Source organism: Anser anser, assembly GCF_964211835.1.
Source record: "Anser anser genome assembly, chromosome: 2".
Classification (NCBI taxonomy): domain Eukaryota; kingdom Metazoa; phylum Chordata; class Aves; order Anseriformes; family Anatidae; genus Anser; species Anser anser.
Genome location: NC_139721.1, coordinates 9,237,191 through 9,255,451, shown reverse-complemented (window position 1 = coordinate 9,255,451; position 18,261 = coordinate 9,237,191).

Sequence of the window (18,261 nt, the reverse complement as noted above, 5' to 3'; positions counted from 1 at the left end):
TCTCTTCTCTTCTCTTCTCTTCTCTTCTCTTCTCTTTTCTTTTCTCCTTTCCTTTCCTTTCCTTTCCTTTCCTTTCCTTTCCTTTCCTTTCCTTTCCTTTCCTTTCCTTTCCTTTCCTTTCCTTTCCTTTCCTTTCCTTTCCTTTCCTTTCCTTTCCTTTCCTTTCCTTTCCTTTCCTTTCCTTTCCTTTCCTTTCCTTTCCTTTCCTTTCCTTTCCTTTCCTTTCCTTTCCCTTTCCCTTTCCCTTTCCCTTTCCCTTTCCCTTTCCCTTTCCCTTTCCCTTTCCCTTTCCCTTTCCCTTTTTTCTTTTCCCTTTCCTTTTCCTTTTCCTTTCCCTTTTTTCTTTTCCTTTTTCTTTTCCCTTTTTTCTTTTCCCTTTTTTCTTTTCCTTTTTCTTTTCCCTTTTTTCTTTTCCCTTTTCCCTTTTCCCTTTTCCTTTTTCCTTTTTCCTTTTTCCTTTTTCCTTTTTCCTTTTTCCTTTTTCCTTTTTCCTTTTTCCTTTTCGTTTTCTTTTCGTTTTTTCTTTTCTTTTCTTTTCTTTTCTTTTCTTTTCTTTTCTTTTCTTTTCTTTTCTTTTCTTTTCTTTTCTTTTCTTTTCTTTTCTTTTCTTTTCTTCTTTTCTTTTCTTTTCTTTTCTTTTCTTTTCTTTTCTTTTCTTTTCTTTTCTTTTCTTTTCTTTTCTTTTCTTTTCTTTTCTTTTCTTTTCTTTTCTTTTCTTTTCTTTTCTTTTTTCTCTTTCTCTTTCTTTTCTTTCTTTTCCTTCCTTTTCTATTAGTTTTCTCTTATTTTCTTTTCTCTTATTTTATTTTATTATTTCTTTTCTTTTTTTTTTTCTTCTATTCCTTTTTGATAAACAGCTACTGGGTTTCTATGTCATACTGTCATTTTCATGGATAACTCTGAACTTAGGAAAGCAAAATATTTGTAAGCTAGGGATCAGCTGCTATGACAAGAATAATGATTTCATTAACAGTACAGTCTGTGCAAGGTCTCACATGTGGCTTTGAAGCTGTGGAAAGTTTTCCTAGAAATGAAAACGGACATTACAAATATAGGGCTGAAGTAACATTCAGTCAGCATTCATATTGAAGCAAGCAGATATTCATCTTGGATGAGGATATCTTATTACAGAGTCACTTACCTGCCCTAACATGAGCTTCACTGTATGGAGTCTGTATAGCCCATGTTAGTGTCTGTATAGATTGTGTTAGTCAAAAGGTGAGATATCAAATGGAGGAATTCAAGTATATGTAATGTCGCTCTTTAATTTTTGTATTTACACTAAAACCTCCTTTTGCTCATTACTTGGTTTCCTCCACTTAGTTTTCTACATGACGAGTTTGGGGTGTGGCAGCTAGAAAGAGACATTTCTTCTCAGAAGGAGCAGTCAGGCATTGGGACGGGTTGCCCAGAGAGGTGGTGGAGTCACCGTCCCTGGGGTTGTTCAAGGAAAAGTTGGACGTGGTGCTTAGGGACATGGTTTAGTGGGTGACATTGGATAATTGACGATTCTATGATTCTATATCTCACTGGTTTTATTTAGATACTGATATTCGGGATACACTGATTCATTTGGGGCTTTTGTTATTCTGAGTAGTTAAATCATGGTTCTGATTTTTTCTATGAAGTTTTAATGGCACATTGCATGGTCTACAATAAAAGCTAAAGGTATGTTTAGTATAAGACTAAAAGGCAGGAGTAGGGTTATCCTTTTTTTTTTTTTTTTTTTTTTTTTTCATAGTGTTTCATCTACCTATCTGTGCACCTCGGAGAGAGATGTCTTGCAAAAATGTTTCTTTCAAAAAGTCTTCTGAACTTGATTTGAAGATATCAGGACATGATATGATGGATGGATCTTTGCCACTACTGAGGAAGGACTGATGGTGAAGAAAGTTAAAAGTAACGTTCCTAGACATCTGTGCTGGCTTACCCATCATATCATGTGTTAGGTGACCAACATGAAAATATGGCTTAGAATAGAAAGAGGATTACTCTGATAATTTGTAATCCTGTAATCTTTAACTCCCTCTGTTGTGCCTGTTAGTAGTTCCAAGATAATAACTCTGCAGAATTTCACAGATATTAGTTTTAGCCTACGCTGTCTCTGGACAGAGAGTGCACAGAAGGTGAAAACAGGCTTTGTTTGCATGTGGTTACCCCCCACGTAGTTGGCAGGCTGCATATTCTCTGCCCATCCATGTCTTTGTCAGCAGGAAGAAAGGCTTCACTATATTGTACTGCAAGTATTGTAGGTCACTGGAGAGTGGTTTACTGCAGCTGACACCAGCTGGTCTGGCTAAGTTCATGGCAGCAGTGTCTTCTACAGCTGGGGCTCAAGCCATGCCAAGGAGCCTGTATGAACCTGGTGCTTTGAGATCAGTGGTGTCACTATGCTACCCTGAATACTTGGTGGTTCCTTCCATGGGCCTGTTGACTTGGCTTTTACTGCAGCTGCTTGTTCAAAGGCAACCTCATACCTCATTGCACCCTCCCAACTTACTGCCTCAGCAGCTGTGGCTTGGTAGTAGAGGTAGGGTCCTCAATGGCAGAGTCAAATCTGACCCCAGCTTCCTTACTGCAGTCACATTTGAATGCTTTTTTTTTTTTTTTTTTTCCTGCACAATAATTGCAAGATAAAAATGGAGCAGGTGGCAAAAGGGTGGCTCCGGGAAAATGCAGTGGAACAACCCCCCCCACACACCTTCTCACCAGCAGCGGTTCATTTACGTACCCATATGAACTGTGCAACCACAGGAAGCCCTAGCTATTCTTTTTCCAGAAAATTTTCATAGTTGTTTTCTATAATTTTAAATTTTGCATATGGAGGATTTAAGAAATAAAGCTTGCATTTCCTTGATATAATTCAATGCTTTCCTCCATAGTCCTTTTGGCTTGGACCTGCAGGTTCTGGCATCCTGGCTCCTTTAAATTCTGTTTGCAGAAATCACAACACTTCTAGTGACACCTCTATCATTTCATAAGCAACTCTACCTCTGGCTGACTTCACAACACTGTCAGCTCTTTTCTGTCCAGGATTTTATTACATCAAGGGAAACTCAGTAACTACGTGCTGTCAGAGTTACAGCAAATGAATCCAAAGGAAATGCTGATTTCTTGGACATGAGAGCATCTGAAGGAGAACCAGTATAAGAGCTTACCATTTGGGGATATGTCTGGGAATGCAACATTGCTATGTAAGACTTTATTCAGTTATATTATCTCTGCCATATTGGCCAAGGATGGCAAAGTACATAGGATCTGGCTGAGTGCCCAGAATTGGGTAAGAATTGGCAAGAGGTTGAAAAAAAAATACAAAAAAGCCTGAGTGTCATCCATCCTGATCAAGTCACTGCAGTCCTTATTGGTGATAAAAAGCACCTCGTTCGGGAGTTATAAACTATTGCCTAATTGACCTCAGAAAAATGTGCCAAATTTACAATTTCAATTTGTGTGGCTGAAGTTTGTAGTCATTAATTTTTCTTAGGTTTTTCTCTACTAGTCAAAAGAGCTCTATTTTACCCTCATTAACACACTTTGTAATCAATTCATCTCTCAGTCATCTTTCTGATAAGCAGAACAGATTCAGTTCTTCAGGTCTCCCATAGGAATGCATGTATTCCAGGCCTCTAATTATTTCTATAACATTTTTTGTAGCTATTTCAGTTTTTCCCAGTCTAGCTACCACATCTGGATGCAGTGTTCCTCTCTTGGTATAACCTGAGACATATGGAAGTCATAAATAAACAAACAAATGAAAGAATGGTCTCTATTCCTCCTCTGTCACTATCTGTTTAAAAACCTACTATCTATGCATCCAGTTTGGAGATACTGCTGGGCAACTTCTGCATTACAATGCCTAAATCCTTGTCAGAAGCAGTGACTTTTCAGGACGTAATTCCACCCTCTTATGCTCTGACTTTCATTCCTCTTCCTAGGTTGACATTTGGCTGTAGTGAGTTTTCTTTTTGTCTGTTTGGATGGGCGCAGGTTAGCTAGGAATACAGATTGCTCTGTATGACAGCCTCAGCCTCACTCTTATACATCATTCAAGCAAGCTTTAGGGCACCTGCAAACTATACTCTGATTTTAAAAGACAGAGTTAACAATAGCAAGAGGAATTATGCAGGTGCAGGAGCAAGTGGGAAGGGCAAGAAAACATATCATTCCTTCTTTCTGCTTCATTAGAGAGTGTACGTCTGTGCTTGACAGAGAGCTGTGAAAAACTGAAGCATAGCAGTCACCTCAGGTTCCTTCATAGCTGTCCCCAGATTAATACCAACTTCCATTCAGGAAGCATTCTTCTGCTTCTTTTTCCCTCTCCAGACTTCTGCCATGTCTTGCAAAAGCTCACTTATTAGCACAAAAATAAAGTACTGTGTTAGTCAAAATAAATAAGCTGGTGTGGTTCACAGGACAAGGAGAAAAATCTATGGGTGAAACTAGAATTTGAATTTACAATAGGGATGGAAAATCTTTGACAGACTCAGATTTTGTAATGACAGGAGAAGGTATTCATTAGAAAGGTTATAAGGCACTGCTGGGATGCATCTTGATGAGGATAATTGAGTTAAAACAATGTCTTTCATTGATTCTATGCAAAATACATAAATAAATAAATAAGGAAAAGCAAAGGTCATTTATGTCTTATTGGGAACTGTTCCATTTTCATATTTTTATTTATTTATCTATTTAATTTATTTATTTATTTTCTGGGAAAAATCCTGGAGTTTATTGCTGTCTTCTCATGCTGTCACTATTGTATTCTAATGGCTTTTGAAGTTTTACTGCACTGCAGTATGAGTACTCCTGCCTACGTGTGTTCAGCAACAAACACAAAACAGCCCCCACCTGCAGCAAAAACACTCTTTCAACAAACTTGATGCTTTTATTTACAGCAGAGTTTCATTCAAAGCGAGCAAGCAAGCTCATAGGACTGAATCTGATTTTCTCACATCACTTGGAGAGAATAATGCTCCAGTGCCCCCAGTTTGAAGAAAACACATTTGAAAGATTTTTTTAGAAGAGATCAACCCACATATTTAAATGGTACAATTGAATAATGAAATAGTCATGTCAGTTCAGCTACACACAAATAAGTGATAAGCTTTGGAGACAGATGCTAGGCTCATGGAAGTGCATTAACAAATACAAATTCTTTTCTATGTAGATCAAAGTTTGCTTACATGGATTTATGGTAGATCTTCAATGTTTCTCTAGGGCTCTTTGCTTTCAAGAGAGAGGAAAGCAAAAGGGAAAGGAAATCTCTTTAGTACTCCTGTTTTTCTTCTATGCACACACTTCCAAATCTTTTCTTTGCTTTATGATAGTAGTTACTTGTGTCACTGGCATCAATTCCAGCTGGCCCCAGAGTACCAAGAACAGAATAATTTTTCTTATAAGACTTCTTACCTTCACCAAGCTGGAATACAGAGCGCTACATTACAATGTCAATAATTAACCTTGGCCAGGTAATATCCTTAGGCCAGTTTGGCTGTGACATCATTGCCATAATGGTTTGGAAGTTACTGACATAACCTGACGAGCTGACACAAAAAAAAGAGCTGTGGGCCTTAATAGGTTTTTAATATATTTTTTTTTGTTGTTTGGTTTGTTTTTCGGCCAACTGTACTAGTTGGGCTAGTGAAAGATACCATGTCTTGCTTAAAATCTTGGCTATTTGACATCTGTTTTTTTTTTTTTTTTTTTTTTTTTATGAGAGAACAGTGCTATCCATAATTACCTTCTAGTGAATTTGTGCTATTATTTGAATAGCTATGATTGTTGCCAGGTTTTCATCCATGATTCATATGAGAGAACTGCTCTTTGTTACACTCATTTAAAAACAAAAACAACATCAATGTAAAGGTAAAACTAACTGAAGATTATAATTATGCTGGTCCAAAAGTTACTTAGAAGATATATTTTGTGTGGACTAGAACCACTAGGGAACTTGCACAGAAATTAATAAACTCACAAATAATCTACTTGAAAACATGTCTAGTTAGGTTTAATGCTGTCTGTTAAAATTCTCTTTACTTTCCCTCAAAGTTTTCTCCTTACTATAAATATATTTGCAAAAGTTGAATTTTATTTGCTTGCATCTAGCAGGAAGAAAAAAGGAAATAAAAAAGAAGCAGTAGGAATACTAATTCAGGTTGTATTTCTGAAATAACTCAAGCTATTGACCTGAAGTTTGGAAAAAGCTTGAGGAGAGAAGTGTGTGTTTAGTGTTTTTGAGCTTGAAATGGGGTTAAAAATTAGTTTTGCATTAAATCTTTGATTTTGCTCCACACTTTCTATGCAACCTTGGAAAGCTCCTTCAGTATACAGAAGGTGAATGGGCAATGACAGTCTTGATTTACACCAATATCAGAGAGACCAGCCTTCACCTTCCTAAATAACATCTGATAGGAGAACCAAGCTGAGATCCTTGACCTCTCTGCAAAATGATCCTGATCTTGTAAAGCAACCATGAGGAGGAAAAAAAAAAAAGTCTCTAGCTAACGAAAACTGTTAATTTCTCTGAAGAAATTGGGAGCATCTAGCTATAAGAAGTATTGCTTACTTGCTATAAGTATGAAACACGGGAACACAGGATGCTTTTTTGGTACTAGATCAGTCAGATGATGCTCAAGGAACAAGTCATCCAGAAATAACATCACACTCCAGTAAATAACAACTAACACTACAAAATAAATACCCATAAATATGCATACCTACAGCTGTAATGTGCTGCAGGGTCCATGAAGCATTCAAAAGTGGCTTGTTAGGTGATGTACCTTGAATACTACTTACTACACCATTACTAATAATACTAACACTCTCACTTCTAGCCTGAGTTCACCATCTTGGACACTACTCGTAGTCGTTAATAGCTGATTACAGAACTCTCACTGATCTCAGTTTGCTCATATATCTACTTTTTTTTTTTTTTTTTTTTTTTTTCTGTTGTTGCATCACAGCATTATATCTGTGGTAGATTAGAGAGGTGATTTGAGGTCATCCTATTTTTTTTACCCAGGCCATTAAGATTACACCAATGTAAGTAGCTTTCAAATTCTTCCAGTCATGTCATCCTTGTATTATGTGTTTGGACAGTATCAATAAGTGAAGCAAAAATAATAATATTTGATGTAGAGAGGTATTTCTGTCTGGAACTGTCTAAAAGTTTGTGGATAGCCTCTGACATTTCAAAGAGCTATTCTTTTATGTTAGTGAGAGAACATGCTCTACTGCACTGTAGAGGGTATCGCGCCCTTTCTGTTCATCATCCAGAAAGTCTATTTAAATTTAATTCAACCACACTGAAATTCTAGGAAGGTTTGAAAGGAATTATTTGGGGGCATTTTACACCCCCATTTATCCTCATAATCTTTGTGGTATTTGTTCCAAGAGTAAGTACCTACTGATTCCCTGGGAGTTTGAAAGGAGGATTAACAGTCAGGTTAAAAAATGTTCGGCAGAAGTTATCTTTCTGTCTCTGCTGCAACGTTTGTGTGCTTGGCTATTTTCAATGTAGTGCTTACCTTCATGGCTACTCTTCTCAGTCAGTAGGAAGGAAAAAGAATATAACAGATTTCTCTTAATAACAGGACAGGAACATATATCAACTTCTCTAATTTTTGAGTGTCATTGTTAATAATGAGAAATTTATTTAAGATAACAATAGCTATTTTGCAGAGTTTAAAAAAAAAGGCAGTTAAAAGCATAGGCTGATTCTTAATATTTTGAGTTAATGCCTTTCTCTCCATATGAATAGTGAATCAAAATGCAAACAAGAACTATGGAAGTTGGCCATTAGCAAAAACAGCAGCAGCTGCTTCAACACACCTGCATTCTTCAGGCCAAGACAATGGAGTATAACTTTCTCTGTTAGAGTGTGTTTATGAAAGGAAAGTTTCTTCAGAGCTAAACAAAAAAAAGGAAGGTCTTAAAATTAACTTGAGTAAGCTGTAAAACCAGAGGGTGAGAGCCAAGATTTAAAACATCCATGTATCCAAGGAAAAATGTAATTTGGGGAATTCTGCCATCTGGGGTGAAATCCTCCTGCTGCTTTCTTACTGACCCTCATCAGCAACTGGAGTGACAGATGGATCCATCACCTGCTGGTTACAGGCTCAGCTGTAGTGGAGGAGCACTGACCTCACACACTGGTGAGTGCCATCCAGGCAATCACAGGCAAATATATGAGAGCTGCTTTTGAATAAAGTGGCCCACCAGATTTAATGTGTTCACTCATGCAGACTACAAGGCACACAACATTCTGCATCCTATCAAAGCAAATACAAGAACTGGAAGAAAAAAAAAAATGTCCCAAAGCCTTCAAAATGTCAAAGTGTGAAGGGGAGAGCTGATAAAGGGCATGACTGCAGTTACACAGTTCTGATTCTACTGAAAACAGTCTTTTCCCCATCCTTCTATGTCACTATATGACTTAATTTCCTTTACAACTCCTTTAACACCTCCTTCCTTTGACCACAGTAACAGACCTATTAATTCTGATTCTCCCAGCCTGGAACTGTTTTCAGCTGAGGGGATTTCCTCAACGTGACATGATTTTCCATTTAGGAATACTTTATAGATCTCTCTTCCACACTTCTCTAGTTCTCTTGTTTTGGCAAAGAGTTCCACAGATCTGTTGCCTCCAACTCAAAGAAATTCTCTTTGTTTACTTTGAATGAGTCCTTTTTACTTCAATTGAAATTAAATCAAATTCTGTTCATGTATTCAAAAGCTCTTGACTATACCTAAGTTCTGCTACTTGCCTTTCCTAATGCAAGATTCCACAGATCAACTTTCAAAAGTTGCTGGTTGAATTTGGAACCTAAAACAAATCATTTTGCAGTGGAATTAAGTACTTATATCTCTTTAGATCCAAACAGCGCAGCTTAACAAGTTAGTTGAGCCTCAAAGTATAGCTATGGAAAAGCTGTGTAACAGAGCACTTTCATTCCTTTGCTCATCTGCATTCGCAACAGGGCATACCGATGCGGTTCTCTTGAAGACATACACATCTCAGTTTGTATTCATTGTCTATATTCCTTTTGTTTCAGTTACTGCCTGCGTGTCAGAGGATGCACAGGGCTACAGCCAGGCTTCTCAGCCTGGGAATCCACTGCATTTTGAACTCCCTGTCAAAATGTGAAATTAAAACAACTCTTCTTAGACTATGACCTGGGATGAAGGAGAGACCTGGGAAAGCTAAATTTGGCCGTGGCCATAATTAATGCTGGCAGGGCTGGATTGAGAAGCAGGTGGAAACTGCTGCTAAGAGTTCACTACCACCTACATGGAAGCAAGTGCAGCAGCAAAAGCTTTCAGACTGTCTGTGGTGAGAGGAGATATTTCTCGCTTGAATAAACCATTCCTTACATGTGTACTGAAGGCGGAGCTACAAACAGCCTTTCACAAATATACTTCCCTCTCCCCACTATTTGCTGCCCTTGATGTCTGTCTACTTAGTCTGCAGCCACTCCCTCTCTCTCTATGGTGTTATGGAGGAGGGTCATATTGAGAAAGATTCCTCTCTTCAGTACTAATAAAAATCTTAAATATTTAGTTAATAAATTGAACTAATGCGAAGTAACAAGGTGGAAAAATGCATGTGGAATTCCTGAATGAAAAGATTCTTCCTCTCACAGCCTGTGAGGAAAGCAACTGTGTAGGTAGATGGTCAGTTCTTACGACTTCATAATTACTTGGTTTGATACAGAACAGCTTGAAACAGCTTGAAGAATCTTTTATCTGATACGTAGCAGTTTGAAGAAAGATCATTTTATCTAAATTATTTGCTTCTCAAACCCAAGAAAAACCTCCAGCCCAGCTGTGAAAAGAGGGTGAAATTTTCACACAGTACGTCCATACTCCTTAAAACCATCAAGACATTGCTTAATTTAATATGGTGCTATCTTTCACACTGTGAAATTCTGGAGGGGTCATTAAGTAATCTTAAAAATGAAAAAAAAAAAAAAGAAAAAAAAAAAGACTAGAAAGAAAGCAGAACTCAGGCTTTGATCATGCTTCCATGGATCTTCATAGCAAAAACTCTTGGTCTGTTCTCCATGATGAAAGCCAATTAGTTTCTCTACCAACAGCACCACCCTTCTGATTAGATTTACAGACTGTTGGAATTTTGGGAATCCTCTAAAAAAACCTGTAACATTTCCAGCTTAGAAGTGGGTGACTGCTGGAAAAGACTCATCATTAAGACACAGTTACACACTGAGAAACATCTGTCTATGATGAACCGTAATTATATCACTAATTACTCTGATGTCAGCCGAGACCAGGGAACATTGCAGGGATAAAACTGCTGTCACACCAGGCACTCTGCTAGCAGTGGTGTGCTCCATGCCAATGGAAATGAAGAGGTAAAAAGGAAGATAAAGACATCCCAAAATGACATACTAGCATCACTAGTCTCCTAATCTTTCCTAATACTTTCTCCACTTTGAATTAATTGACTTTGAATGTGCTTTTCATACTTGTTTACCAGCTTTATAATTACTTTATTAACATTTATCAATATTGATTTTAATTAATTATTGATATTTATTAATTTAGTATGTATATTCTCAGTGGAAAATTACAGTAGGTCAACATTCCACTTGAACATGTACCAAAAAAACAAACAAACTGTGAATGGAATAGCAAGCCCAAAGAAGTGAATGTTGGAAAGCAGCTACTTAAAAGGTATATAGCACAGAACCATAAAATGCATGAATTGTTCATTTGTTGCAGAATTCACTCACATAGCAATTCCTTTGACTGAATTTTGACTTTGGTGGGGTTCCGATAGTAATCCCAATGCTTTTCATGTAGTAATCCAATACGGTTTAAATTTCTAATATTGCAATGAGCTACTAATGAACAATTTACTAATTATTGTTTCCTCTGCAAGATTGTACACAAGCTATAAAAAAAAAAAAGCAGTTAATTAGTTATAAATAATTCTCCCAGTTGTGTTCTAGAGGCTCTAAGACATGAGCCATATTGGTAATTGCTCTTTTTTCTTTCACATTTTCTTGTGTTTCAGTTATATACAGCCTTCGGTTCCATCCCTTAAATTCTCGAGTCGTGCCACTATTATCCTATACCAGCTCCAGACACTGACAGAGTGGTTGTGTGTGAATTTAGTGCTCTCTCAGAGGCTTTTCCCTGACAGCCTGGAAAAACAAACTCCTTTTTATACATATGGCTAAGTACAGAATGGAAGTGATACTACAACCTCTCTGAACAGTCCAGCAATAGATGAGAAGGTACATCCTTAATTTACAGTGCCTTTTCCTAAATATCTTTGATGACTCTTCCAAGGTGTATAATTTTTACAAGTTTTGTTATGGTCATTGGGAGGTAATCAACATTAACTGTTATTTCAGTCCTAAATGGCTTATATTCTCCATCAGTATGGGCTGAAGTGTATCCATGGGCTTCATTTTGTTTTATCTACTGGTGGTAAATGTTGTAGGTAAAGCAGATGATGTGGGATGTTTTATGGCTTTGATTCTGTGAGAAGTGAATCAGTGTAGCCCATTTTCAACAAATTATTTAAGCACCGAAATGTTTTGTATGCTTATGTGCATGGAAACTGGAAAGACTGAAATCCTCATCCAAATAACCTTCCTATTTATTCCCTTCTGTAGGCAACCCTTTAAGTATGATAAAAGATTCAATGTAACCTCAAGGTATATGCACAGATATCCTCGTTTCCCTTCTCCCTAGTGACTTAATTTATTTGTTAAACTATAGTAAACTGCAAACCATAGAGAGCTCTCTGTGCAATGAAAAGGAGGTGAACAAAGCCAGGAGACCCTTCAAGACAGCCTCAAGAAACCTGTGATGAGATATTTGAGCAACAGATAGGACTTGCCTGGATGGAGCTTCGATCTTTGAAGTTGTGACCCCATGACATTCCTATGCCTCTCAACCACATGCTTCTTCTTCTAAATCCTGTCATGTTTCCTGTCAAAACCTTTTTCCTCTCCTACTCTCTTCCTTAAAACAAAACCCCACAATTGATTTTGCATAACCACCTAGAGAGCAATCAATAGTTCCTGAAATTTAATGCAGCGCTTTGTTAAGCTTGCAAATGGAATAATGATTCTGCGGGGCCAAATGCTGGGCCCAGAGCTGCTTTGCCCCTTTCAGAAATGGGCAGAGAAGGTTTCCCTTGCATGTTAATGTGTTGTGTTGCAACAGGGGTCAATAGCTTCAGGCTTTATGTTGATTAGTATTTAAAGGAATGTTGTTGGAAAGTATTAGTAGAGGCATTTTAACCCTACAGACGATTGAGGAAACTAAAACACCTATTCGCTGGACAGCTTTCTCTATAAATACACTAATGCCAGTAAGAAGCACATTATTCCTGGTCCCTGTGGTGCTTTAAAATGCACTCATTAATATGGTCTAATTTACATTTAATTCTAGGAAAGATATGCCCTGTTGCCACTGCTCACCCCAACCAACCCCCAACTGCCTAGCAAGCTATGTGAGGCAGAGTGAGGTTGCATTATCTCAGAAGTCCTGCTCAAAAGGCAGCTCACTTCAAAACACAGTCTCCCCTCTGCGAGATGCTGCAGGGCCAGCTGCAGTGGTGGGAATCCTGTGGTTGTGGAAGATTTGGGCTGACAGGTAGCTGGGGGAGAGGTGCTGGCAAGCCTAAAGATGGCACAGAGGTTGAAGCAGAGACTGAATCAGAAAAATAAATGTGGCAGATCTGAAGCAAGCTTGCCCATGATTTATATTGAAGCTGTCTCTCATTGTGAAGCATCCAGCCCCTCTTCATGTGCATGCCATACTCCTTCCTTGCATGCTCTGTTTAGCAATGAAGTCACTGACCTTTTTGTTGTCCTCATGATGCTTCCAAGGAATGAGTATGAGTTAGTTTCATCCCCCAAAATGTTGGCAGTCTTCTCAATATTAACTATTTGGGGTTCATATAATTTCTGTAAGTCCACCTCTGGAGTCAAGGAATCGATGAAAGGGAAGAAAAGGTATCAGTAGTTGCAGTTGCAAGGCTATTCTGAAACAAAATGAACAGAAAATCCAGCACAGGAGAGAGAGCCAAAAGGGAAATGTCCTTCCTAAGGGCACACACAGCCTCATCTATGAGAGTGCATAGTGGTTTTCTGACACCTAACGATTTATTCTGCAGAGTTTACACCATCTTGGAATTCTCTGTGGTCTAATGCTTCAACTCCTGAAAACACTATCCACAAGATTAGTTTCAGGAGTTCCCAGTTCCTAGATCCTGCTGTTCTTTTTTTTTTTTCCTGATTTCTAGCTTTGGATTTGTCTATGGGGAGGCATAGAAGAACACAGAATGGATTTCTCAGCTATTTTAAAGGAGACATTAAGGAGACGAGCAACATCTATGATTAAAATAGATTATCTCTGTGAACTGAGAAAGAATGAGGGAATACAGGGTAACAGTCAAAAAAAAAAAAAAGCTTTAAACATGCTACAGAACTGTAATGCAAAGGTTTAAAAGATACACATTTCCACTGTGTAAGCTAGAGCTAGCAAAAAAATGTCAGAAAATATATGTCCCCAGCAGAAATCCAATTTTGGTTTTATCATTGCTTTTCCACCAGGAGGTGGGGCTGTTAAGCACTGAATTTATTTAGTACTGCACTAAAAAAAGTAGGTAAAATGAAAACTGTCTTTCTCTTCCCTTTCCCTCTGAAACTCATTGTGAACATGTGAGTAAAAAGCATGAACTTTCTAGATATTTTAAGAACTGATTTCATTTTCTCAAGAAAAAATGGAAATACCTTTAAAATGATTTTGCAATGGTTTAAATGAACTGCCTCCAGTAGTGAATTAAGTACCAATAGCTAATTAAAACATACATTAATTTGTGAGACTGGAAAGCTCAGGAGGCTTATAATTATTACTATTCCCAAGTTTCTATTGAGTCTATTGCTAGGAGAGCTCTGCAATTCACTTGTAAGGATTAAGTCACAAAAAGAAATCACAGGACCCTGTAATGTGGCTAATTGCAGAATAAAAAGATAAACACATTTAAGGTCATTTGATTCTAATTCTGACAAGCTGCCAAGAGGGATGAAAGCAGCATTTCTGCTGCTTTCTCAGGGCCTGAACTGAGGGAACTGCTTATTTCTGATGCTTCCACGGTTCCTGATTTCACCGCCTTCAAAGGAGATGTCCTAGACCCCTTGGGATGGGAAGGTGCAGCCAAAGGAAGGAAATGTGTGTCATATGTGCAGCTGAACTCCATCAGAACAGCTCTCTCACTCGCCCTCCTCAAAGGAAAATGAGGGGAGGGAGGGGAATGTGATGGAATGAAGGGCTCAAGGGTTGAGATAAGGACAGGGAGATCACTCAACGCTTATCATCATGGGAAAAATAGACTCAACATAGGGAGATTAATATGATTAATATAATTTATTGCCTGTCACTAGTAGACTCGAGCACTGAGAAACTAAAAGGAAACTAAAAACACCTTCCCCTATCCACCCTCTCCCACCTCCTTCCCCCGAGAGGTGCAGGGGAATGGGGATTGGGGCTGTGGTCAGTCCCTGACACTTCGTCTCCGCCACTCCTTCACGGTCGCTCTCTGCCCCTGCTCCATGGGGTCCCTCCCACGGGATGCCGTCCTTCCCGAACTGAGCCTGCGGGGGCTGCCCACAGGCAGCAGCTCTTCAGGAACTGCTCCCACACGGCTCCGTCCCACGGGGTCCATCCCCCAGGAGCAAACTGCTCCAGCACGGGTCCCCCACGGGCGGCAGCTCCCCCCAGACCCCCTGCTCCTGCGTGGGCTCCTCTCCACGGGCTGCAGCTCCGGCCCGGGGCCTGCTCCTGCGGGGGCTCTCCATGGGCCGCAGCCTCCTCCAGGCCACATCCACCTGCTCCACCGGGGGCTCCTCCACGGGCTGCAGCGTGGAGATCTGCTCCGTGTGGGACCCGTGGGCTGCAGGGGGACAGCCTGCTCCACCAGGGGCCTCTCCACAGGCCGCAGGGGAACTGCTGCTGCCTGCCTGGAGCACCTCCTGCCCTCCTGCTGCACTCACCTGGGGGGCTGCAGGGCTGCTTCTGTATAAGTTTTCTCACTGCTCTCTCCTAGCTGCTGTGGCACAGCAGTTTTTTTTTTTTTTGTTGTTGTTGTTGTTTTTTTCTCTTTTCTTCCCTTTCTTAAATCTGCTCTCCCAGGGGCACCACCAATATCACTCACTCGTTCGGCCCTGGCCAGCGGCTGGTCCCTTTTGGAGCCAGCTGGAGCTGACTCTTCTCTGACATGGGGCAGCTGCTGGATTCTGCTCAAAGAGGCCACCCCTGCAGCCTTCCTGCTACCAAATGTTGCCATAATAAAGCATGGCATGGGAACAGGTGCAAACCTGAACCCTCTTATGACCTAGCAGTTGAACCAAGGTGCCTCAATGGCAGGCCCGTTTTCCTCTCTTCAGTGTCAGAATTGTTGAAGATCCACTCTTCTATTTCATAAAATATGTGTGATGGGCATATAATTACTGGGCACAAACCTGCATCTGGAAGCATTTGAGGGGATTCTTGTCGCCATCATGCTGTGTAGCAAGGTCTTACCTAAAACAGCAACAAATATGTATGGTTATCACACAGTGCTGATCTACATCTACACTTGCAGAGAAAGCATTTCTGATGGACATGATCAGAGACTGTCAGTCCACACAAATACTATCTGTACAGCATGTCCATGCAATGGATATTAATAGGTGTTCATTTAGGCACTCAAAGAGATCTTGACTGGCCATAGGGCTTACGTGGGTGCCATAAAACCTGCCACATCAGAGGTTATCCTAACCTGATCATATTCAAAGTCACGGTCAGGAGTTAACTAACTCAAAGAAGACCATCAAGACATCCACATTTACCAGAGAGGGTACAGTCACTGGGCCAGGGAAGTCAAGAATTATTTCCAGCCACTGCTGCTATTGAGTTCAGGAGTAATGACTGATCATTGCATCCTGCGGCAGTCACAGCTTCTGCCAGCTCATCCAAATGCTTCCTCCCACTCACAACACAGCACTTCCCTCTCCTCCAAGATGACTCATGCTGTGTTCACTTCCATCCACAGCCCAGTGGCTGCTAGGCGCTACCAATATAGCATAACGAAAATTTGGCTTTGGGTGTCATGGCGAGATCTATCTGTAACATATGAATGGCAATTAAGCCCCAAATGTTGAGTCTTCTGTATGGTTTCATCTAGTTACAGAACAAGATGGAAAATCACGAAAAAGAGGATTTTTTTTTTTTTTTCCTGATAGTCATTTTTTGTGCCCTGCCTGAAAACACCATCCAAACTTATCAACCTCAAGAGTTTGAAGGCTACTTAGCATGTATTTGTGATCAGTAGTTTCAAAAATTATCAGTGGGTTTATTCGAATAAGCGTAGAAAACTTGTTCCCATCCATCAGCTAAAAGAGAGCTTTGGACAGGTAGCAAGAGTTTGATTTTCATATCCATATAAAAAACAGACATGAAGACATGGCCAGTTAAGACTTCCAGAAAGCCCAACAGAGGGATATACCAGGCAGATGAAGCAGTAATGCTGCTCAGTGATTTTGCTGCTTGCTTGACTGTTCAGCATCCAAGTTTCAAGTTCTGGGCTTACAAATCATAAAATTAATTCTTTAGCTGGCAAGGATTTCCTTTGTGATCTCAGATTTGTCACTCCATTTCTAAATACACCATCTGTATCCAGGTGCCATACATACTCATCTACCATAATGTGTTAGAGGTCTAGAGTCACAGAGATGCTTGAAAATATTTAATGCTAATATTTAGGAAACACTGACACTACAAAATCTTGGTAGATCTCTGTTAGCTTTTGCTCCCTGGTGCCCAGGCATAAAATACAGTTTGAGTAGTGACAGCAACACAACAAGATCTGGACATACAGCTAGAAAGGGGGTTACTGGGGTTCCTTTCCCTGTTCTAGTGAATATCTGAATATGATATATAAAATAGGTCAGATGTTAAAGGAGGAAGTGATAAGTTGAGAGGTTCTTAACTCAAAGTGCACTCTGATGCTTTCTGCACTTCCTCAGAGGGATGGAGCATGAATTCAAGTCCTCTCAGGTTGAGGATGCTTAGTGTAAATGCTCTAAACACTGGATCATTACTTAATAGATAAAATACCTTGCCTGTTTCCATACTCCATTTTCCAGTTGGATTTTGAAATGACTCAACCTTTCTGGAGCTTTTTAAATAATAGTAGCCGTTTAGGGGTATATTTTGGCCTTATGCCTTTGGCTTAAACCTACAGAAGACTTTAAAGTGCTGATGTCTCACTGACATGCAAGAATATCTTGGCAGACCTTGACAAGAAAAATGTAGAGCTATCATTTCAGAGATATTTGATTCCTATTGTAAAACACTCACAGATGGACCGGTGAATTCATAAGCTATTTTGAGGAAGAGAGGTATTATTGTAGTGTAATATAAATGGTGTAGATGGGAGTTTTACTGTGGATTCAGTGAAGCCAGAATTTCATCCTGCACCACTAACTTAAGTTAAATAACCTGTGTATAGCACATGCTTAAATGACCATTGCAGGTTTCTGAGCCCCTGATCTGAGGCAGGGCAAAATGATTGACCCAATAATTCCTTCATTATCACTAGAATTCCTTTATATCACTTCATGGTTTTCTGTTTTTCCTCTTTGCTTTCTGCTTATGCTCAAGGCAAAAAACATCCAATACTTCCAGAACCTATTTTAGTTTCCATACATTTTTTTTCTTTAGCTAGCAGCAACTTTCTAGTCTTGAAACTTTGCTTTACTTCTGGCTGAAATTTCACACACACTTAATATTAAAATTTGTCAAACTGGAAACATTATAGCTGAATTATCAGGTAGTTTGAGGCTACAACTTAATCTACAGTAAGCAGATTTATTCCAGTAGGGAATGTCTTATAGTATATTTACTGCTAGTGTTCAATATGTTCCTTTGTTGTTTAAAAGTTACTTACAGCTTAAGCAATTAACCACTGTTTATTTATAACATTACAGTATTCTTTTTTTTTTTTTTTTTGCATACGGACATGGCTGAACTGGTTGTGAGATCCTTGGGACAAAACTGCTGTTTCTTCTGTCTTACACATGCCTGAGCACATTAACACGTAAAAGCAATAATACAGTGAATCTCATTCAGTCAAGAGAAGGTGTATGAGTAAGATAAAAACAAATATTTGCATTTTGATTCTGATTTGAATTCATCTTTGTTTGTGGTGTAAAACAAACAAACAAACAAAAAACACCCATG